Here is a 23,911-nt window from a genome sequence, read left to right on the forward strand (position 1 = left end):
CACCTTCAGGGGTCATGTTGAGGGATCTTTAGTGTATTTTTGGGAGGTTAATAACTATCTCCTCAACTTTATTTACTCAACTTAAAAATTGGTGTCACTTGATTTTTGCATCTCCCTGTGAAAATACAACTGACACGTGTGGCTTTCTACAGGGGCCATGATGTTATAGTTGGGGAATTCAGTCTCTGTACTTCTGGGAGGGGGTTGCTTTTTTACAGCTGCCTCACTGCCAGGCACACCGGGCTGTTAGCTGCACCCACGGTCCTTGCCAGGGGCCCCTGCTGAACCCTGGGGGCTGCACTGCCGTGCTGGGGTGACGCTGCAGGTGGAGAAGCTGCTGTGGAGCAATGTAGAGCAGGTGCAGGAAGGAGACGAGGTCACTATTCACATTCTGAACTGCACAATTTTCCAAATTTGGGACTAGATTCATCGATTCATAGACTTAAGGTCAGAAGGGACCATTATGATCATCTAGTCTGACCTCCTGCACAATGCAGGCCACAGAATCTCACCCACCCACTCCTGTAACAAACCCCTGACCTATGTCTGAGTTATTGAAGTCCTCAAATCGTGGCTTAAAGACCTCAAGGTGCAGGGAATCCTCCAGCAAGTGACTCGAGCCCCACGCTGCAGAGGAAGGCGAATGTCCGAGAACAATTCTAGGGGAAGGTGAACACAGAGCAATGACACTGGAGATGCCCAGACCTCCAATGGGGGCAGCGTGGAAATTAATAATGGGAAGATCATTTGCAAAATTGGTCGTCACTGACAAGATTTGTCTCTGTTCCTATTTCACGCTGTGGTGCTAGTTAGAGGAATCAATACAGATTTTTTACTATATTGATTAAACACTTCATTTTATTTAACCAAGCCAAAAACTTAGTGTCACTTATTTTTTCTCTCTCCTAGCAAGAATGAATTGAATTTTGTGACTTTCTGGAAAGTGCAGCGAGATTAATTGTGGGGAATTCAGTCCCTGTGTTTGTGAGCTGATGTTTTCCTCTCACAGGTCAGTGCCTGCATTGAAATACCAACAGGGATCTAAGGGCTGGTGTACGCTGAGCACTTAACTGGCAGAGCGACGTCTCTCAGGGTGTGACACCCCCCCAAACCCATCTAGTTAAGGTGACCTAAGCCCTGGTTAGATAGTGCTAAAGAAAAGGAAGAATTGTTCTGTCCATGTAGCTATTACAGGGATGGGAAAACTCCTCCACTGTTTACTCCAAACTGCTATAGCGGTGCCACTGCAGTGTTTTAAGTGTAGACAGAGTGAAACTAGATCTGGCTCCAGTTTGCACTGTGGATGCTGAGGTACTAAGACTACAATAATAACAACAGTGCAGCACTTGCATAGTTGGCAGGATTTGAACCTGTGCAGGGAGACCCCCAATGGATTTCTAGTCCATCGCCTTAACCCCTCCGCCACAACTACTTGAGCTATACTTATTTCACTACATGATGATTCTGTTCTCACTGAATTGTCACTTCAAATTGTTTGCTCAGACCAGCTTCCCCAGCACACTCATGGCTGCATTAGTGTAAGTGTGTCCTTGGGTGAACAGCGAGAATTCCTGCCCATTTCCCTTCCGGTTGGAGCAGGATGGGAGAGTGTTTGTGTGAACGACATTGCTGTAGATTGTTGTTCATTCCCCACTCTGACAATTCAGACAGTCCCTTTCCTAGTCAAATCTCCAGCACATCGTTCCAATAGCAGGGGGCAGGATTTCTCTGGGGCACTGAGGGCTGGTGCGTGAATTCAGTCTTGCATTTCACCCTTGATGTTTCATGGACTAACAGCAGCAGCAGAAAGAAAGAGCCGAGCCAATATCTCCCTGGCAGGGATGCAGGTGCCACGTCCCCTCAGTCTGACCGTCTCCATTGCAGGAGAGAAGGGTTCACTGGAATCGAATGCCCTGGCTCAGACCAGAGACACAGGGAGGTTTTGCTGTTCATGGATCTGTGCAAAGGAAATTTTGTCTCTGTGTGAAACTGAGGTCGGAAATGAAACGTCCACATGGTGGCCCAATGCTCTAGGAAATGTGGGTGAAGGACTCAGGCTGAGAAATGATTTAACAGGGGTTTGTATTTATTGCCCCGATTAAAATCTATGGCTAAAGGCAGCCATGGTTGTTAGTACTTGTACCTGTGTTGGGACACCCCAGTGGGTGTCAAGTCCATTGCCTTCACCAGGGGCAGTCGATTATTTTATCAAGATACAAATTTCTTGGTCAAGGCCTAGACTCCAGAGAAAACAATACACTGCTGATAAGAAGAAGTACATCAAAAGATTTTGCAGCCACCATGGGCATAACTATGATGTGTCGTGTTTCACTCTTTATACCTGGCGCCACCTCCTTTCCCTTTAGCCTTGAAGATGACCAAGGGCAAAACTGAACATCTCCTCAGATACCAGGGAGTGTTTATGTCCATTCCCGCGAGCTACACAGGGGTTTGATGTTGCTGCTTTCAGTCCTCTGGCTCTGGCAGGATAAGGAACAATTCAGGCTGTCACTGAACTGAAGGAGGAAGATCAGTTTGTGACAGGCAGAGGGACGCCTCCTCTTAAAGGGTTTTGTCTGGCTGGCAGTCCTGGTCCCCAGGTCTCGCCCGTGGGGCTCCAGCAGTTTTGGGACCAGGTCACTCCCTTGGCCCCACCTGCTGCCCCCAGGCGCTCCCCCCCAGGGGCCCCGTCAGTGCAGCGGAGCTGAGCAGCGTCTGCCTGCTCGCTCCAGTGGCTGCCGGCCCCTCCCCATGGCAGGGCAGGGTGGGGCTGGGCCTCCGCGCGCTGCCCCTGCCTGATCACCCCTGTGGCCAATGGGACCCCCAGCCCGCCCTGCCTTGGAGCCCCAGGTAAGCGCCACACTCCTGACCCCCTTCCTGAGCCTGCACCCCCATCCCCCAACTCTCTCCCAGAGCCAGCATCCCCTCCTCCACACCCCAGCTCCCAAACTCCCTCCCACAGCCTGCAGCCTCTCCTGTGCACCCCAAGTTCCCAAAATCTGTTCCAGAGCCTGCACCCCCTCCCCCTTCCCACACCCCCTCCCGCCTACCCCAATCTTCCTCCCCCTTCCCGCAACCCCACCCCTACTCCTGTTCCCCCTTCCTCCTGCCCTAGCCCAGAGCCTGCAGTAGCATCCAAACTCCATCCCAGAACCTGCACCCCAGACCCCCTCCCCAACCCAAACTCCCAGACCCTGTACCCCAATCCCCAGCCCAGGGCCTGCACCCTAGACCTCCTCTCCCCACCCAAACTTCCTCCCAGACACCAGCCTCTTACCCCTTCTGCACCCAAACTCCCTCCCAGAGCCTTAGGCAGGTGAGGGGCAGAGTTTTGGGGCAGGTTCTGGGCAGTATGAGTGACATTATTGGCCCACTGGGAGAACTGGAGGACTGGCCCTGGCCCTAAGGTAAATTGAGGTTGAGACCCTGCTTTAAGGGATTGGAGCAATGCTGGAGAGACTGACGGGCAGGGAGCTGGGGAGCTGTGTGTGCCCCAAGGAGAGTTGTTGTTGTGCTCTGGTGACACAGAGCGGGGTTGGGGAGTTTGTAAGCTGTGGTGTTTGTATAGCGAGAAAGTTTGCTAACCCCCAGGTTAAAAACTGTCCCTGCTCTGGGCTATACATGGCGCTCTCTGTTGAGAGTAGAGTTCAGTGGGTGAATGTTTCCCTGCAGAGTAATGGGTTCCTAATTTCAATCCAAGTGATCCCTTTTAAAAACTTTTTCGAATCAAAATCGATTTCCAGACCCATCTCCAGTATGTTCAGGAGTTCGCTGAATGGGGGCAGGGGGCTTGAAATGAATTTAAACACTCAGCATTTTCCTGTGCAAATGAATAAAGACCTAGCAGAGCTGTCCAGCAGCTGAAATCAGTTCCAGTCCTCAGCGTCTCTAAGAGGGACACTCGGTAGCTGAGGCATGTGGGACACCTCTGTGGTGAGGACAGGTGAAAAAATGCTGGATTCAATGAAAGCTGAGACCATAGGAGGGGAAGGTAAACGGCGGCACCACACAGGGTCATAACACTCAGACACGGGGCTTCACTGTCACTGCCCCTGTGTTTTCAATCATTTCTATCCTAAGGAACACACCCTCCCCCTCCCCCACACACTGTCACACAGAACCTTCTCCCCTTGAGCCCCATCCCACCCCTACCCCTCTCCCCCCCACACGCCATGGGACACAGCCTCTCGGTGACTCACCCCGATGGGGGCTTGTCTCTGCATCTCCCCAACAGGAGAGCAGAGAGCCGAAAGGGCCACAGGAGACCAATGGAGCTAGGCAGGGATAGAAAAGACTTCCCCTCCATTCTCTTCTCAAGAGTCCTGTTAATCTCCCCCATGGGACGTTCCAGCACCGGGTGGGCTCAAAGCACCAACCTTCCCCTGAGCCACGGAAGGGGGAACCAGCTCTATCACATGGAAGGAGACTCCCCACCTCTGCTGCTGCCATCCTGTAGCCTTTAATATGGATTTGTTTTAGCTAATGCAACCCCCCCCACACACACACTCCACCAATCCATCCATGGAACATGGAGACAAACTCCTGAAAACAGGGTCCAGTGGTGCAATGGGTTAGTGCCCAATACTTACAGAGCAGTGCTGAGTGGAGTCATGCTGAGGTTGTGAGTTCAAACGTCATTTATAGCACTAGTTTCCTTTAAGCAAATGGCTTCTGCCAATCATTTTGCCTGCAGAAAATACAATTGCAGCTCAGAAGACCCCGAGGTCCCCTTGTTTTACAGAGAGCAGGGCAGATTCCACAGATCTACCAGGCTCTGCTCTCCACCAGCCGCCTGTGTCAGGAGGGGTCGAGCAGAGCTCAGAGCACTGCCCCCGACTCCCCCTCAGTCTTTGCTCCCCAAACCACCTGTGTGCTCACCCTCTTCACTGTGAGACTCAAACCCTGCCTGGCTTTCGGTATGTTGGGTTTTTGTTGTCTGTCGTGTTGATGTGCATGTGGGTCCTGTATAATTTTTGTGGATGCCTTGCATAGTTTTGTGTGTGTGTGTGTGTGTGTGACTTTTGCATGCAGATTGTTTTTTGCTAAGTATTCTTTTGGTATGTGGTTTTTGTGCTTTCTTGTTGTGGGCTTTTGCTGTATTTATTGGTGTGGATTTGTTCTATGTTTTGTGTGGCTTTCCCTTGTGTGTATATGGCTCTGTGTGCTGTGTGGGTTTGGTTTTTGTTTATGTCTGTGTGGGCCTGTGCAGTCTGTGGGCACGTTTACACTTACCTGCTGGGTCGACGCGGCAAGTTCGACTGCTCGGAGTTTGAACTATCGCGTCTGATCTAGACACGATAGTTCGAACCCCGGAAGCGCTAGTTCGAACTCCGGTACTCCACCGCGGCAGGAGGAGTTGCCGGAGTCGACCTTGGAGCCGCGGAGTTCGCTTCCGCGGCATCTGGACGGGTAAGTGAGTCGAATTAGGGTAGTTCGAATTCAGCTACGTTATTCACGTAGCTGAATTCGCGTACCCTAGTTCGACCCCCGACCTTAGTGTAGACCAGGGCTGTGATGTTCTCTTTCTCTCTATTTGTCTCTCTGTTTGTATCTTCGTGTGTAAATTCACTGGAACTTTTCAAAATTTCCACAGCTTTGCCAATTTTCACCAGGAATTTTACTCATTAACAAATTCTCACTTGTTCCCTACCAGTTGGTGACCATTGCCCCAGGGGCCTGTCAGTCTCAGGGTCCTGATTTCCCATTGACCCTTCCCCCTTCTATTGGAACTGGGAACTAGCTAACCAAAAAAACCCCACTCACTTTTAGTAAAGGGCCAACAGTCCCTTACACAAGCTGGGCCTGTGAGGGAGGGAGAGCTCAGTAGTTTGAGTATTGGCCAGCTAAACCCAGGTGTGTGAGCTCAGTCCTTGAGAGGGCCATTTAGGGATCTGGAATAAAAATCTGTCTGTGGATTGGCCCTGCTCTGAGCAGGGGGTTGGACTAGATACTTCCTGAGGTCCCTTCCAACCCTGGTATTCTATGATAGGGTCACCAATGTTCAGAGAAACTAGCACAAGCTGGGCCCATGGTGTAATGGTTGGCATGCTGGAATCTGAGTTCAAATCTCAATGGGACATTATGGTAAATCCCTGGAGATCCAAGCGCTTTCCTATCTCCAGCTGTATAAGAATGAGTTGTTTACCTTGTGCTGAGTGACTCATACCCACTGGAGCCAGGTCTTTGGTTGGAATGGGGTCTAGAAGTGGCTATGGTTTGACTGGGTGTTTGGGATTTCTGATGCCCACAAGTTTGGCCCTTGTGCTTTCTACCACACTTTTCCTCTTGCCCACATGGCACTTGAAGAAAGGAGTGTCAGGGCCAGGTTTCATAGTCAGGGAAAGGCAGGAGGGAGGCAGAGTCCCAGTCTGGAGCCCAGCACCTCTCCTCCTCTGGGCACCTAGGACAGAGGCGGCTGGTGCTGACAGCTCCAAGGGAAGGCTTAAAAGCCACAGAGCAACCAAGGGCAGGGCAAGAGGAGAGGAGAACCATGCCTATGCGTGGCCAGCAGACAGCCACAGAGACACCCAGCCAGGCTGCTCCCTGCTCCCTGGCATGCCGAACCCCCACTGAAAACCACCCACAGCCAGCTGCTGATGCTCTGTGGCCAACATCAGAAGATGGGAGGAAAGCAGGGCCAGCCTCCTGGTGGGGCCTCTTACTGTTCCCACTCCAGGTGCTCACTTTGGCAGTGGGGCAGGAGATTTTACCCCAAGAGGCTTTTCCCCAGCTGGCGAGAAGCAGAGGAACACCCAGGCTCCCAAGGTGCTATGTAGCAACCCCCCTCCAGCACAGGGACAGGCGCACACTTGGAAGAGGGAAACTGCTCCACACACTAGCCTGGGCAGCCGCCCATTTTCTTTGGCAAGTCAGGAAGGGCAAAGGAGAGACTGGAAGCACCTGGGGCTCATGCCCCAGCCTATGTGACACCCAACCCCCAACTCCTTCCCGGGGCTCTAGCTGAAGCCAGAGCATTGGCCTGAGCGGCCAAGAAGAGGTTCCAGCCCTGAAGGGAGCAGGACTTTCAGTACAAAGGTAAAAGTTGCACAACCACGAAGGGACTCGAACCCTCAATCTCCTGATCCGAAGTCAGATGCCTTATCCATTAGGCCACGTGGTCACAGGAACAAAACCTTTCCAAGCACTTATTTGGAAAAGGCAGACACTGTGTTTCTCAGGTCCTCTACTGAATGGGGCCGAGACTCTCTGGGCACAAGAAGTCGAGTTCCCAGTGAGATGTGAGACAATTCTCTGGAGCCAGGTACAGGACTTGGCAGGGAGGCTCAGGCATGAGGGACTGGGGTGCAGCGGACAGACCAGCTATCTAGGTGCTTAGATTTGGTCTCACTGAGGAGGAGGAGGAATCCTGCTGACAGGCAGTGGCTGTGGAGAAAAAGAGGGCTCTCCAGGCTGCTCAGGTCTCCTTCTTCCAGCTCCTCATCTGGCTGAGCTGCTCCACCGGCCTGGACAAGTCCTCTGCATGCACAGCAAATAGCCCAAGAGCCATTGCTGCCCAAACCTGTGCTGGGGGGTGAGCTTCTGTCTTCCCTGTCCCATCTGCCCTAGAACAGACCTCTAGATTGAGAGAGACAGTCAACAACTATTAAGGCTAAGATTATATAAAGGGGGTCACAGAATCTGTGACTTTCAGAGATCTCAGTGACATTTTCCGCCTCAGCCCTGGGGCAGCAAGACTGGAGCTGTCGGCCGGTGGGGGCCCCACAGCTATCAGCCACCAGTGGCGGAAGGGGCTCCCACAGGCCCATGCCACCACGGATGGACCCCACAGCTCCCAGCTACTGTGAGCAGCGGGAGGCCCCCAGAGCTCCCAGCTGCTGTGGGTGGATCCCAGAGCTCCCAGCCACCACATGGGACAGGGGGACCCTGGAGCTCCCAGTGCGGTGACCAGGTTATAAGTCCGGTCAGCGTTGCTGTGGGGCTCAGGCAGGCTGGTCCCTACGTGTCCTAGGGCACCGCGCTGTGCCCTGGAAGTGGCCAGTAGGTCCCCCCTGCTGCGCCGCTGACCAGGAGCTGCCCGAGGTAAGTCTGCACCCCAACCCCCTGCCCCAGCCCTGAACCCCCCCAAACCCAGAGCCCCCTCTTGCACCCCAGAGCCCTCACCCCTCTGCACTTCAACCTCCTGCCCCAGCCCAGAGCTTCCTCCCACACCTGGAACCCCTCATCCCTGCCCCCACCCCAGAGCCATCACCCCGTCCTGGACCCCAACCCCCTGCCTCAACCCACAGCCCCCTCCTGCACTCTGAATCCCTCGGCCCCACCCTGCAGCCTGGAGCCCCCTCCTCCACCCCAAACCCCTCATCTCCCCACAGCTCCCACAGGCAGACCCTGGGGCTCCCAGCAGCCATGGGTGGCCGGGGAGCCCCCACAGCCCCACCCCACTGCGTATGGACCCTGCAGCTCCTACGAGCGGACCCCAGAGCTCCCAGCCGCTGCGGATGGACCCAGGGTTTTCCAACAGGCCTTGATGGCGGGAGGGCCCCGCAGCCCCACGTCATTGCTCACAGACCCTGCAGCGCCGCAGCCCCGGGAGCTCCCGGCCGCCCCGGGCAGGAGAGGAGCCCCCGGCGCTCAGACACCGCAGGCAGAGCCCGGAGCTCCCAGTCACCGGGGGGGGTGTGAGGAGAAGCCGCAGCCCCGGGAGCTCCCGGCCGCCCCGGGCAGGAGAGGAGCCCCCGGCGCTCAGACACCGCAGGCAGAGCCCGGAGCTCCCAGTCACGGGGGTGTGGAGAAGCCGCAGCCCGGGAGCTCCCGGCCGCCCGGGCAGGAGAGAGCCCCGGCGCTCAGACACCGCAGGCAGAGCCGGGAGCTCCCAGTCACCGGGGTGAGGAGGAGCCAGCCCGGGAGCTCCCGGCCGCCCGGGCAGGAGAGGCCCCGGCGCTCAGACACCGCAGGCGGAGCCGGAGCTCCCAGTCACCGGGGCGGGTGAGGAGGAGCCGCAGCCCGGGAGCTCCCGGCCGCCCGGGCAGGAGGAGCCCCGGCGCTCAGACACCGCAGGCAGAGCCCGGAGCTCCCAGTCACCGGGGCTGAGGAGGAGCCGCAGCCCGGGAGCTCCCGGCCGCCCGGGCAGGAGAGGAGCCCCCGGCGCTCAGACACCGCAGGCAGAGCCCGGGCTCCCAGTCACCGGGGTGAGGAGGAGCCGCAGCCCGGGAGCTCCCGGCCGCCCGGGCAGGAGAGGAGCCCCGGCGCTCAGACACCGCAGGCAGAGCCCGGAGCTCCCAGTCACCGGGGTGAGGAGGAGCCGCAGCCCGGGAGCTCCCGGCCGCCCGGGCAGGAGCCCGGTGCTCAGACACCGCAGGCAGAGCCCGGAGCTCCCAGTCACCGGGGTGAGAGCTCCCGGCCGCCCGGGCAGGAGCGCTCAGACACCGCAGGCAGAGCCCGGGCTCCCAGTCACCGGGGTGGGGGTGAGGAGGAGCCGCAGCCCGGGAGCTCCCGGCCGCCCGGGCAGGAGAGGAGCCCCGGCGCTCAGACACCGCAGGCGGAGCCCGGAGCTCCCAGTCACCGGGGTGAGGAGGAGCCGCAGCCCCGGGAGCTCCCGGCCGCCCCGGGCAGGAGAGGAGCCCCGGCGCTCAGACACCGCAGGCGGAGCCCGGAGCTCCCAGTCACCGGGGGGGGGGGGGGTGAGGAGGAGCCCCAGCCCCCGGCCCGTGCAGGGGGCCCCGCAGCTCCCAGCCGCCGCGGGCGGGCGGACGCCAGAGCCCCCCGCTGCCATCGGGACCCCGCGGCCGCCCCGGGCAGGACCCGTCACCCCGCGACCGGCAGGAAACAGCCGCGCGCGGAAGCGCCTCGCGCCCTGTGACCCCCCCCCGGTGCTGCGGCTTCTCGCCAGGCGGGAGGCGGCGCCGCGGCTGCGGTCTCGGTCCCTCCGCCCGGCAGCGGGACCCGCCCCGCGCGGCCTCGCGCCGCTTCTCGCGGGCGGCGCTGAGCTCTGAGCGCACAAGGCCCTGGCGGCTCCGCCCCGCATCGCTGTCAGACAACGTCACCAATGGGAGATGAGCCCGTCGGAAACGTCAGGTGGGGAGGGCCCAATGGGAGACCAGCTTTCAGAGACCCGACCCGCGCAAGGGCCAATGGGAGATCAACTATCAGAAAACACTAGGCAGGCCAGCACCAGCCAATCAGGAACCGCCCCTCATCTCAAGCACCCGGACAGCCCCGCCCCCACCTGTCCTATGCCCCACAGCAGCACCCAGCACCCGGGGGCTTGTGTCACTCGCCCCAGCAACCCCCAAAGCAGAGTCTCAATTCCCCTCCCCCACCGCTGCTCTTCATTAGGTAACGAGAACCCCACCCACACCAAAAAAGGAGGAAACACTTTCTCCCTCCCTCCTTCCCCCCCTCTCCCCCGCAGCCCCTTCCCCATGTCTGGCCACACGCTCCCAGCTCAGGGTGACCACACACCCCGTCGGGACAGGCTCTGCTCAGCCCGGCTCCCCACAGCCTGCACTAAACATGTGGGGCCCAACCCCAAAACTTACTCCTATTTTACCCCAATGGCCCCAAACAGCTGCTTTTAATATGCAAATAAGGTGCTGCCACACTGAGGCCACGCCCCAGCTCTCCAGTGGAGCCACCCGGCAGAGAACCAGGTGATATTTAAATTAGCCAGGACGTCGCTCAGTCATTGCCCTCTGCTCCCAGCAGGTGGCGCCGGAGAGCCCCGAGCTCACTCACTGCCCTTTCTCGCGTCGGCCCCCGGGTCACAAACGCACCAACCGGGGAGCAGGAGTGCCGGGCTGCTCCAGGGTGACCAGATGTCCCATGTTTAAAGGGACAGTCCGGTCTGGCTGGACTTTTTCTTATATAGGAGCCTATTACCCCCCACCCCCGTCCCGTTTTCCACAGTTTCTTCAATGTCACCCTATGGGGCAGCTCTGCGGGGACGGACTTGCACACTTGGGAGCCATCAGCCGGATCTGCGTGCCAGGGAAGCTGCGTCCCTCCAGAGGCGCTTGAGAAGCCAAAGGGGCCGTGGGTGAGTTTGTGATGAGGTGAGTGTGAAGTGTGGAAGGGGGAGGGTGGCAAGAGGAGGTTTTGAGAGGAAAAAAGGTGCTGCTGAGCTGGTAGGGGAGGGCAAGGTCCCAGGCGGGTGTTGTGTGCGGAGCTGTGTAGGCCCGAAAAGGCGTCCTGCTGGGCAAGGGCAGGTGAGGAGGGCCAGGGCTGTTGCTGCGGCCAAAGCCTTTGGGAAGCAGAAGAGGACCAGGGGTGTTGTTGCCTGCTGGGGCCCATGCGACGGTGTAGGTGTACGCTGACCGTAGCTGGTCTGTTGGAGCTGGGGCCCCTCACCGTACCCCTTTCCTCGTTAGTATAGCGGTGAGTATCCCCGCCTGTCACGCGGGAGACCAGGGTTTGATTCCCCGATGGGGAGGGTGACCCCTTTTGAAGGGGGGGACAAAGAAATCCCTGGCCTGCCCGCCACATGCCTTGCATTCTCCTTCGACGGCCACTTCCCTTCGCACCCCGAACTGATGACTTTCACCTCCAGAGAGACAGTTACCTCGCAAGGACACGCTCGCCCTAGCCAAAGCCTCCCCCGGGGCCTGCACGTGGGGGCACGTTTCAGAGCGGCAAAGGGAAATAGGCTGGCCAGGGGCATGAGGACAATGGCCCAGACAAACGGGGAGGAACTTGGTCCAGGGGTGGAGGAAGACAGAAAAAGGGACAGGCATGGGATTGGCTTCCTCTCTTTTTTCCTTTGCTCAGCATTTTACCTGTGACTGTAATGGGGAGACTTGAGAAATACCTGTGGCCACCAGCGAGGTAGGTGGATGCCCCGAGGGCGCACAGCTGAGCATTTGCCACAGGGCTGCTGCCTGCCATCCCAGCACCTGGCCATGATCGTATAGTGGTTAGTACTCTGCGCCATGGCCGCAGCAACCTCAGTTCGAATCTGGGTCATGGCATTAATTTTTGGTGGGGAGGGGCTATCCTGCAGCACGCCTCGTGGCTCAGTCTGATGGCGTCCGTTTGCAAAGAGAGCCATCAGCCGGTCCTTAGTCTCTGCTTGGTAAAGGCAAGTCAGTGGGGTCCATCCATCAGAAAAAGAGTCTCAGGACTTCTTGCTGGGCGCCAGGGTCCAAAAGCTGCACATTCTCTCCTGAAAAAGACTGTGTTTCACACGTCCGTCCAGTGAGCGTTGAACAGAAGGATCTGCGTGCCTGGGAAGTTACAAGGAAGAATGATGAAGGTGCCCAAAAGTACAGGACCTGTGGAAAAAGAGCACTCCCAAAATTACAGAAAAAAACCCTGCTCTCCTTAGAGTCTATTTTGCAGTGCAGTAAGCCTAAGCAGCCCACTTTTGGTTTTCTGTTGTTCCAACCAATTGCCAGGGGAGAGCACGAACGCAGTCCCCCACTACCACAAATTATGCAGTTGAGTTTCCCGCATTTGGGGAAATCACAGGGATCAGCACACCCGCAGTGCAGTGGATGACCCTCACCCTGGGAAAACCACCCTCATGATCATGGTATCTCCCCTACCAGGTAAATATGAGTTCCTGCTGCCCGGCCGCCGCCCGCCCTCGCTCGCCCCGCACTTATAACACACGGGGCGGACCGACCGCCGGCCTCGCCCACACCGGCCCCCACTGCCGACAGCCGCCCCGACACGTCCCCCGGAGCCCCTCCCTTCTCCACGCCGAGCTCCCGGTGCCAAAGTCGGGCCCTGCCTGGCAGCCAGCGTCTGCTCCCACAATGCTCTGCTCGCACACAGATCTGCATACCCGCTCACGCGGCTCCGCCCCTCCGCTCGGGCCCCTCCCCCTGCCCGCCCGGGCCGCCGCTCTTGCCTGGCCTGTAGCAGTAGCCGGGTCCCGTCCCGGGAAGCCAGGCCATCAGAGAGACCACTTGGCCCACCTGCTGCTGGGGAAAGAGCGCAGCTTGCATTTCGCTTCTCTCTCGCGCGCGCTCTCTCTCTCTCTCCCCACCGGAAGCTGGTCCAATACAAGAATGACCTCCCCTCCCCTCGCAAAAAACCCACCTTTCCAAACAGTCCTTTCCCAGCCCCCTAATTTTGCTTTCACACCCTGGGACCATCTCCTCTCTTTGTCTCCCCCCCACCCCCCAGGTAAAGCAGAGATGGAGGCAACTTCAGCCACTGGAGACAGCCCCAGCGAGCGCTGCAGCCCGCCCCGGGGGAGGGGGTGTGTGTTTGCAGACAGAATATATATATTCCAGAATTCCAGCCCTGGGACACTGAGGAGGGGAGGAGTCAAAAATGCCCCCTTCAATTATTACCTCCTCTCCAGAGCTCAGGTGAGAATCTACAATCCTTTCTCCCCCACCAGCCCCTGTGCCAGGATCCCTCAAGCAGAGCCTGGAGTCCTGCCCATGGCGTCTGTACTATTGACAAAGACTAAATGACAGGGACAAAACACTCAAATCCCGCCTGGTGCGGGGAGCCAGGTTTGCTCTTCAAATTCTGTCATTCGTACATTTCCAGGTCTGGGAATGTCCCACAACAGCATTTAATGGGAAGCTGCCTGCAGAACAGTTACACTGCACAGAGCTCCTGTGGAGGAGGGGTTGGAATTAGTAACTTTTTGAGGATCGTTTGGGAAATGAGCCTTTGCTGACAAGGTTTGTCTCTGTTCATATTTCACCTTCAGGTGTTATGTTGAGGGATCTTTAGTATATTTTTGTGAGGTTAATAACTATCTCCTCAACTTAAAAATTGGTGTCATTTGATTTTTGCATCTCCCTGTGAAAATACAACTGACACGTGTGGCTTTCTACAGGGGGTCATGATGTTAAAGTTGGGGAATTCAGTCTCTGTACTTCTTGGGGGGAGGGTTGCTTTTTTACAGCTGCCTCACTGCCAGGCACACCGGGCTGTTAGCTGCACCCACTGTCCTTGCCAGGGGCCGCTGCTGAACCCTGGGTGGCTGCACTGCCGTGCTGGGGTGACTCTGCAGGGGGAGAAGCTGCTGTGGAGCAATGTAGAACAGGTGCAGGAAGGAGACGAGGTCACTATTCACATTCTGAACTGCACAGTTTTCCAAATTTGGGAATAGATTCATAGATTCATAGACTTAAGGTCAGAAGGGACCATTATGATCATCTAGTCTGACCTCCTGCACAATGCAGGCCACAGAATCTCACCCATCGACTCCTGTTACAAACCGCTAACCTATGTCTGAGTTATTGAAGTCCTCAAATGGTGGCTTAAAGACCTCAAGGTGCAGGGAATCCTCCAGCAAGTGACCTGTGCCCCACGCTGCAGAGGAAGGCGAATGTCCGAGAACAAGTCTAAGGGGAAGGTGAATGCAGAGCAATGGCATTGGAGATGCCCAGACCTCCAATGGGGGCAGCGTGGAAATTAATAATGGGACGATCATTTGCGAAATTATTCGTCACCGACAAGATTTGTCTCTGTTCCTATTTCACGCTGTGGTGTTAATTAGAGGAATCAGTACAGATTTTACTATATTAATTAAACACTTAATTTTATTTAACCAAGACAAAAACTTAGTGTCACTTATTTTTTCTCTGTCCTAGCAAGAATGAATTGAATTTTGTGACTTTCTGGAAAGTGCAGCGAGATTAAATGTGCGAAATTCAGTCTCTGTGTTTGTGAGCTGATGTTTTCCTCTCACAGGTCAGTGCCTGCATTGAAATACCCAGAGGGATCTAAGGGCTGGTGTACGCTGGGCACTGAACTGGCAGAGCGACGTCTCTAAGGGTGTGACCCCCCCCAAACCCATAGAGTTAAGGTGACCTAAGCCCTGGTTAGATAGTGCTAAAGAAAAGGAAGAATGGTTTTGTCCCTGTAGCTATTACAGGGGTGGGAAAACCCCTCCAGTCACTGTCTACTCCATAGTGCTATAGCAGTGCCACAGCAGCATTTTAAGTGTAGACAGAGTGAAACTCGATCTGGCTCCAGTTTGCACTGTGGATGCGCAGATACTAAGACTATAGTAACAGCAGCAACATAGAGCTTGTATAGTTGGCAGGATTTGAACCTGCGCAGGGAGACCCCAATGGATTTCTAATCCATCGCCTTAACCACTCAGCCACAACTACTTAATCTACAGTTGTTCTATTACATGATGATTCTGTTCTCACTGAATTGTCGCTTCAAATTGTTTGCTCAGACCAGCTTCCCCAGCACACTCATGGCTGCATTAGTGTAAGAGTGTCCTTGGCTGAACAGTGAGAATTCCTGCCCATTTCCCTTCTGGTTGGAGCATGATCAGAGTGTGTTTGTGTGAACGACATTGCTGTAGATTGTTGTTCATTCCCCACTCTGACAATTCAGACAGTCCCTTTCCTAGTCAAATCTCCAGCACATCGTTCCAATAGCAGGGGGCAGGATTTCTCTAGGGCACTGAGGGCTGGTGCATGAACTCAGCCTTGCATTCCACCCTTGATGTTTCATGGACTAACAACAGCAGCAGAAAGAAAGAGCCGAGCCAATATCTCCCTGCCAGGGATGCAGGTGCCACGTCCCCTCTGTCTGACCATCGCATTGCAGGAGAGAAGGGTTCACTGGAATCGAATGCCCTGGCTCAGACCAGAGACACAGGGAGGTTTTGCTGTTCATTGATCTGTGCAAAGGAAATTGTGTCTCTGTGTGAAATTGAGGCAGGAAATGAAACACCCAATGCCCTAAGCAATGTGGGTGAAGGACTCGGGCTCAGCAATGATTTAACAGGGGTTTGTTTCAATTTATTGGCCTGATTAAAACTATGGCGAAAAGCCCCCTGTACCAGGGGCTGCGGGACAGGACAGGCAGTTCTGCGCAGAGTGTTCAGAGCTGCCCCGTATCTGCCCTTTCTCTGCACCGCCCCTGCTCCCAGAATGCACCAGGCCCTGGACTGAACTCTTCCCCTGCCGGCCGAGCTGGTTTTGTTTGCTGTGATCCTGTTGGCTTGGCGGGGGGGGGGGGGGGAAGTGACAGTCCCACCCCAGAGCCCCCCTGTCACCCAGCCCCCTGACCCCCAGCAGGGCAGGTCAGCCAGGAGCTGGGCCCTGCCAGGCACTCAGGGGCGTCTCCCCTGCAGCTGGGGGCTCTCCCCAGCGTGGTCTGTGGGAGCTCGCGCACTAACGGGGCAGCGGGAGCAGCCGTGCGGTGGATTGGGCTGGTGACCCGGGTCCATCTCCTGGGGTCGGCTGGGTTCATGCTCAGGCGACTGGCCCCAGCCACCGGACGAGCCCCACAGCCACGCTGCTGCTGTTACCACACTAGCCCCTCACGCCCCCTTTCCCTCACTGAAGCCAGGAGAAGGTTTGCAGGGAGGAGGTGGGAAGGGTTTGACCCCAATATCCCAGAGCTGATTCTCCCCACAAAGGGGTGTGTGGATGTGGTGGGTGCCGTGTGCAACGCCCTGTGCCCATGAGGAGGGGACCGGAGCTCTGCCAGCAGGAAGATTTATCCTGCAGGAGCCCTGCCTCCCTCCCCCAGGGGTTCCCCTGGAGCAGAGAAGCTTTGAATCCTCGCCGGAGACTAGAGACGCCCGAGCAGCACAAGCTGCCTGGCAGAGGTTCTGGATCAGGGCCTCACGGGCACATTGGGTTCATTCCCTCAGGGCTGCCCTGCCCAGTGCCAGGGCTGCTCTCACTCCCCAGCACAGAGGGGGCTGCAGGCTCTTTGCCAAGCTGGGTCCCAGCTCAAGGCAGATTTAACACTAGCAGGGGGCCCAGGCATGTGCTGGTGCCGCTCAGGGAGGGAATCTGGGCCAAAGACTGATTAGAAATTGGGTAACACTGAAGTGGGACTAGAAAGACCCTTGCTGGGACGTGGGGGGTAGGTAGCCCCCATTGTGTACCATGCCCTTGCCGAGAAGTCTCTGGGAGAGTGGATTCTTCCTGATGGGCCACCAACACGTCTCGTTGGTCCTGATGTCGGCTGCTCCTTTGCTGATACTGACAAGCTAGTTGTGGGCCTTCCCCACTCACCCCATAGCTCCGGGATGCACAGTCAGCAACACTGGTGTGGAAGAAATGAACTCCACTCTCAGGTTTCAAGATCCTTAAGATCACTGACTTGCCAATGTAATTGTCAGGGGGTATAGCTCAGTGGTAGAGTGTTTGACTGCAGATCAAGGGGTCCTTGGTTCAAATCCAAGTGCCCCCTTAAAAGCCTGGTCCTTCAACAGCAATAATAATTGCATATCCATTTCCATTATGTTCAGGAGCTCTACTGACTAGGGATACCTGAAATAAATGGAAACACTCAACATTTTCCTGTGCAAATGCATAAAAACCTAGCAAACATGTCCCCCAGCTGAAATCAGTTCCAATCCTCTAAGTGTCTAATTTGTGTTTTCATCAAATAAACGAAGGCACATGAAGACACATTTGCAGGTCCTTGGCCTCCATGGGCTACAATGTGCAGAAGAACAAGAACTACATCCACTTGGGAGGAATGCACTAGTCTGTATTACATTTGGTAAGTAAGTTGCCATTGGGACTGAAAACTCTACTGGAGGTGGACAGGAGCCTGTTACAAAACTAAAAGAACCAAGATTTACCAAACTCCCTGTTACACATTCAATCCTCTGTTTGTGCACACGGCATCAACTGGGGCTCTAATAAATGGCAGCCTTCCTTTAACACAGATCGTTGTTCCTTGTGACTTTCAGATACATTCGAATGGCAGCTGTTCAGAGGTCATGTGCTTCTAGTTCATGAGCAGCAGCAGAGTCTCTGTACGTTTACCAACCATAGAGCTGGGTGTGTCTGCATCCAAGTAACTGCAGAGTCAGTGTAGTCCCAGACAGTTAATTGCACAGTCTCACTTTCTGATCTCATTGATCATTTGGGTAGAAACAGCAACGGTTTGGTGGGGTTTTTTTTCCCCTTCGTTTTCTCCTAAGGAATGTGTGATCTTGAGCATGTTAGTTTAAGTTCCCTGTGGGTCAGGAAAATTCCATCTCTTTGAAATAGCTGGGAAGTGACCTGTTTGTATAACCTAGAATAAAGGAGCTTTTGTAAAGCAGTTTTGCCTTTAAATATGCTGGGATAAAAATAGTAAATAGTAAATTCCATAGCCAGACACCAGGCCAGGATCAATGGATGGGGCCAGGATCAATTAATTACAGAAGAAACAAACTCTTGGGAAGTAGCTGTAATTTGTCCCCAAATCTTTCCTTGTTCTCATATGCTATCAGGGATTCTCTTCTAGAGGGCAGAGTTAAGGTTATCTGGGCATGTACCCTCACTCTGTATTCCCTGTTTTTCCAGAGTTTGAGTTTTACTGAACTCGATGTTCTGGAAGGTAAGAGATAGTCACAGTGTTGGAGAAAAACTCAGTTCTCACTTTTTGTTTGGGTACAGCAGAGTCAGATACTTTATTCTGTTTAGCACCTACAGCAGGGAGAGAGTGCCCTAGACAATAATAAGCAACAGCTGCATTTTGTTTATACATAGGTCATCCTGATATCTTGTTTTTCTCACTTAGGAGACTCCAGTCTACATTTCGTATTATCTACACATTATCTACACAAGGTCAAAACAACTTCTCACACAGTTCTTTTCCATTTGACTCACACAATCCTCGCTTCTACAAATCTTGCGTTATTAGGGTTACAGTTAGCCTGACTCTTGCTAAAAGAGACTGTCATGCATTAAGATCCCCTACAAATCCCTGTCAGTTCTTTCTACTTCCACAACAGTCAAAGTTAACTCTCTGTTAACAAAGGTTTTGTTAGTGACAAATAATGAGACTAATCCCTCACTGCGGTAATTCCACTGACTTCAGTGTGCTCTTTCCTCATTTCTAGTTCCAAAAAAATAAGCAAATTAAAACAATATTGAGAACTAAAATGCTGTGAGAAAATGGAAATTTTAGAAGCTCAAATAATTCAGTTTCTTCTGTCTTGTGCGTGTGTAAATGGCACAACACGTTAATTTATAAGCACATTTTTCTTAACTTCTTTAAATATTCTGTAGTACATTAACTATACCAAGTGGGTTGTTCAATGCAGTGAGGTTTTCATGCATTGGCCAAAACATATTTTTCATGTTATGTAAATGAACACAACTCATTGAACACAAAATTGTGTATTTCATGCTGTGAACTGTGTTGGTAGCTCAAATTAATAGGCTTGTTTTTTTTTCTCTCTCTCTCTCCATGAAAAAAGGAAGAAACCGTGAAAATACCCATGGGAGAGAGGGGGTTTCTGAGAGCCGGGGTAGATATGGAGATTTTTATGAAAGGGGGAGAGGCCAAAGTAGGGCCTTAGCTGGAGCAAAGGGGGAGGTTTTTTGTGCAGTTTCATTTCAGCCAGCCTCACATCCTGTAGTCCCTACTTCCCCACCCCCCCAACAAAGCCACCTGTGACCCCTGAGACAGCCCCACTGCAAAAACTGCAGATCCCCCAGCACTCCCTCTCCTAGCTGGATCCCCTGGCAGCCAGAGCTCTCCGCAGAACTGCCGTGGTTGCTCCCCTGGGTCTCTGGTCAAGGACGGCTACCGGCTTCTCCTGAGAATGCAGCTGAGAAATGACTCACCCTTCTCTAGATTCTCGCCTGTGGACTCTGAGAAGCAGGATGGGGCCTGTATGATAAAGTCCATGTAACATTCCCCTCTCATCCCAGCCCTGGTGTGTCGCCAGTAGCTGCTGTCCCTGGGTAGCAGCCAAGGATGTTTCCCACCATTCAGGAGACCCCAGCCTGGGACTAAAGTCAGCTTCAGGCTTCTCCTCTCTCCCTTCTTGGAATCAAGTTCATGTTTTTACCAAGAGCTAAAGCAGCCTGAACCCCCAGAGTCTGGATCAATGTCACAAGTTCCCAGTGTCTCCATGGAAGAGAATTTGTTAAATCCCAGATGAGTGGGGTTAAATCAGTTCTCAGCCTGAGTCCTTAGGTCTCAATCCTGAGGATATTGTCCCACCATGGGGCCATTTCCCGCCTCTCTTTCCTAGGGAAGCACAATTTTCCTTGCACAGATGCAGGAACAGCAAGATCTTTCTCTGTCCCTTGTGCAAAGCAGGGAGCCAAATTCCATGGAAACAATGGACAAGCAGGGGGCCCTGGGCACATCCAGCCCTGGCCGTGAGATGTTCCCTCCCCTTTTCTTTATGCCCCTGTTGTTATTTCATGGATTGTCTGGGATGGGGGAAAAGCTGAGTTCACTCCAGGTGGAGGGGAAAAAGGACCCTGAAAGTCTCAGGCCCCAACCCCTGCTACCAGGATCACTGAGGTGCTGGGAATCTGCATAGGAAAGGGACTGTGTGAATTGTTAAGGTGGGGAATGAATAACATTCTACAACAAGAGCCACCTCATTAATCACCAACACAGGCTAATCCTGCCACAGATAGAAGGGAAACTGGGAGTGATTCTTTGCTGTTCAGCCATGGAAACAGTGACCCAATTGCACCACAGTGAATGTGCTGGGGAAAGCTGGACTTCACAGGCAGGTGGAAAGAGCAGATCCTAGAAACACCTAGAGCTCCCCACACCACTGCTGCCACCAGGGTCAGGTGTTGAGCGACTCACAGGGCCCCTCCCCTCCCATTACCTTCCAGCAGGGGGTGGCAGCACCTCCCACCCAATGCAGGGGAGAGGGCTGAGTGTATCTCTGCACCCTGAGTCCAGGGCACCCACTCTCTCTGTCCCACACATCGAATCTGGCCCTGCTGAAAACTGATCCCTATGAGCAAGTAAACTCCAGGAGAGCAGGACTGGCCCTCAGAGAGGGGAATGGGCTTCTCATGAAGCATATAGGTCACGGGATGTGCTGGGAACAGGACGGCTCTGAGTGTAACCTGTAGGCCCCACAGCCTATGTGGGGATGTAGCTCAGTGGTAGAGCACATGCTTTGCATGTATGAGGTCCTGGGTTCAATCCCCAGCATCTCCAAGTTCTTTTCACCCTGCTGCTTTGCTCATGCCCAGAGGGGATGTTACCCAGCAGTCTCCCTGCAGGAATTTCAGTCCTGCTCAGTCAGGGGCAAGTGCCAATTGCATGGAAGGTCTGGGGGGGTTTCTGCTCCTAAGTCTCCTCTGTACATGTAAGATTCCCACCGGCTGTGCTGCTTGGGGCAAGGGTAGATGAGAAGGGCGAATCTTCCAGCACTGGAGGGGAAGGTCCCATCTGCACAGACTGAGAGGCAAAGACTAGACGTATTTCTTGTCTGGGCCCAATCTTTTCACCTGGTATAGTCCTTGTTCCAGCTCAGGTGGTAGCTAGGGGATGTCTCATGACTGCAGCCACCTTCCTTCTGTTCCACCCCCTTATACAGCTTTGGTACAAGGCAGGAATCTCTTGTCTCTCTCCTGGGGAAGAGCCCCAGGTTTAAGATGGATTCCTGTACCAGGTGACATGGTCACATGTCCTGTGAGACCCCCCAAGCCTTCATTCTTCCTGGCCTGACTCACAGATGGTGCAGGACAGAGCCATCTCCAGTCAATTGTCCTGGTTAATGGGAGCCATCAAGAGTCCAAACCACTATTAATGGCCCACACTTTGCATCATTACAACAGGACCTCAGAGTTATAGTTCATATTTCTAGTTTCAGATCCAAGAATGATCAGTTCATACAAATAGGATGAACACTCACAGTAGATTATAAGCTTTGTAATGATACCTTACAAGAGACCTTTTGCATGAAGCATAGTCCAGTCACTTTATATTCACACTCATTAGCATATTTTCATAAAATCCTATGGAGTGCAACTTCACAGCAGGGAAAGGGTTTTACTGCAGCACCTGGGAGCAGTTGAGTTTCATGTTCAGGCTGTGGTATGAGTTCCTCCAGGTTTCTTGTAAGCACACAGGGACTTTAGCGGGTGCTCTTGATACAGGAATGGCCCAGACATGATAAAGTGATGGGAATTGCATTTTCCTTTTTTATTTCTGTATTTCCAATGACATTTCTATTTGTGATTTCATTTTGCTTTGTATAACTGTGTTTTCTCCTGGATTTGATATTTAACTAAAAAAGGAATAAGGCCTCAGGGCTCTGGATGGAGGAGCAGGCTGGGGCTAGGACTGCTAAGAAACCAAGAGTAGCAGGTTTTCTGTATTGTTTCCTGCCCTTATTTTCATGACTAATTTCTCTTCTGCATGAAATTTGTCTTTTTGACACGTGAGTCTGGCTAGTTCAGTTGGTAAAGCATCAGGCTTTTAATCCGAGGGTGTAGGGTTCAAATCACTAGTCAGCGAGAAAGACAGTTCTTTGTGTAATATCCCCCAAGATCTTCAGATGGCATCTCTTGAGGACTCTCCTTGACTTCAGCTTCTTCTTTTCAGGACATGGCCTTTCCCAGGAAGGGCCCTTTACTGCCTGGGACTGAAGGTGCTACTGCCTCACCTGTCCACTGGACTCACAGTCTGGAGGAAGAAAGGCCTCTGGGCCTGCAGTAAAGTGCTGTGTGCTGACTTTTTGAGCAAATGCAGGGCTGGCCAGAGAGGCATGTTCCCACTGAGTCCTCCCTGCCAGAAAAAATTGTCCCCACAGACAGGGGCAGCTCCAGGCCCCAGCACACCAAGCACGTGCTTGGGACAGCAAGCCACTGGGGGCGCTCTGCCGGTCGCAGCAAGGGCGGCAGGCAGGCTGCCTTCGGCGGCATGCCTGCGAAGGGTCCGCTGGTCCTGTGACTTTGGCGGACCTCCCGCAGGCAAGCCGCTGAAGGCAACCTGCCTGCCATGCTTGGGGCGGCAAAATGCCTAGAGCCGCCCCTGCCCACAGAGTCCTCCCTGCTGGAAGTCTACAGTAATCAACAGGTGCTCTGCTGGTCCCATGGTGTAAGGGCCAGCACTCAGGACTTTGAATCCTGCAATCTGAGTTGAAGTCTCAGTGGAATCTGAGAACAATTCCTGTGCCACAAACCCTGCTGGGTCTTCCAAGGCTCTGTCTTGCTTTCTCAAAGGCCATGAAAGCCACTACAAGAGGTTTTTTTTCCTGCTGATAATAGCTCACCTTAACTGATCACTCTCGTTATAGTGTGTATGGTAACACCCATTTTCTTCATGTTCTCTGTGTGTGTGTGTATATATATATATATATATATATATATATCTTCCGGCTGTATTTTCCGCTGCATGCATCCAATGAAGTTGGTTTTAGCCCAGGAAAGCTTATGCTCAAATAAATTTGTTAGTTTCTAAGGTGCCACAAGTACTCCTTGTTCTTTTTGCAGATAAATTAATGGAGGTTAAGTCCATGAATGGCTATTAGCCAGGATGGGTAAGGAATGGTACCCCTAGCCTGTTTGTCAGAGGGTGGAGATGGATGGCAGGAGAGAGATCACTTGATCATTACCTGTTAGGTTCAGTCTCTCTGGGGCACCTGGCATTGGCCACTGTTGGCAGATAGGATGTGAGGTTGGATGGACCTTTGGTCTGACCCAATACGGCCATTCTTCTGGTCTTATGAAGGGAGGAGCAGAACACTGTGACAGAGTTTCTGTAGTGTAGTGGTTATCATGTTTGCCTAACACCCAAAAGGTCCCTGGTTCAACACCCGGCAGAACCAGGCTGGCTTAATTTTCCCAGCTCCTACTAACCTGCCCCTGCTGTTGTAGGAGCAGCAGTGATTTCAACGCTCAGAAGGTCTGTTATACTTCCCCTGCTCCCACTTTTGTCTCCTCTCCCTCTCTGAATGCCTGTGAAGTTGCTTTTCCCGTCCCGCTCCCTCCTGGAATGCTGGTGGGATGAATGGGCTGGTTGAAGAGCAGAAGAGCTCCCAGGTAGACAAGGTGTCTGGGACTCTAATTAGGCAGCGCTCACACACCCAGAGCATGGACACTGCCCAAGGTGGAGTGTGACCAACCAGATGCAGCCAAGTCATCTCTAGTCACAGGCCATGAGGTGCAGGCCCTTAAAAGGGAAAGGGTCCTGTGCTCAGGAGAGCACTCACAAGCTTGTACCTCCAGTGAATGCCCTTCGCCCGGACCGCCTGGCCAGTGGTTCACAGCGTTGCATTTCACTGTGCCTCAGGAAGACTTAC

The 23,911-nt window shown here is 53.9% G+C and overlaps 1 protein-coding gene and 5 non-coding genes across 6 annotated transcripts in view; 3 read left to right on the top strand and 3 right to left on the bottom strand.

The window, feature by feature from the left end:
• LOC120375640 (zinc finger protein 850-like) overlaps window positions 1–23,911 on the top strand; it is a gene marked incomplete at its 3' end in the record, with an annotated part of 811,498 nt that overhangs the window by 384,660 nt on the left and 402,927 nt on the right. The window lies entirely within an intron of this gene.
• Window positions 7,048–7,120, bottom strand: TRNAR-UCG. Its single transcript has one exon. It is a non-coding gene; the product is annotated as a tRNA-Arg (tRNA).
• LOC120376218 lies at window positions 12,345–12,508 on the bottom strand. The gene has a single exon (XR_005587122.1). It is a non-coding gene; the product is annotated as a U1 spliceosomal RNA (small nuclear RNA).
• On the bottom strand, window positions 14,957–15,038 carry TRNAS-AGA. The gene has a single exon. It is a non-coding gene; the product is annotated as a tRNA-Ser (tRNA).
• Window positions 17,020–17,091, top strand: TRNAC-GCA. Its single transcript has one exon. It is a non-coding gene; the product is annotated as a tRNA-Cys (tRNA).
• On the top strand, window positions 20,749–20,820 carry TRNAA-UGC. The gene has a single exon. It is a non-coding gene; the product is annotated as a tRNA-Ala (tRNA).

Source organism: Mauremys reevesii, linkage group 12 (genome assembly GCF_016161935.1).
Source record: "Mauremys reevesii isolate NIE-2019 linkage group 12, ASM1616193v1, whole genome shotgun sequence".
NCBI classification, from domain to species: domain Eukaryota; kingdom Metazoa; phylum Chordata; order Testudines; family Geoemydidae; genus Mauremys; species Mauremys reevesii.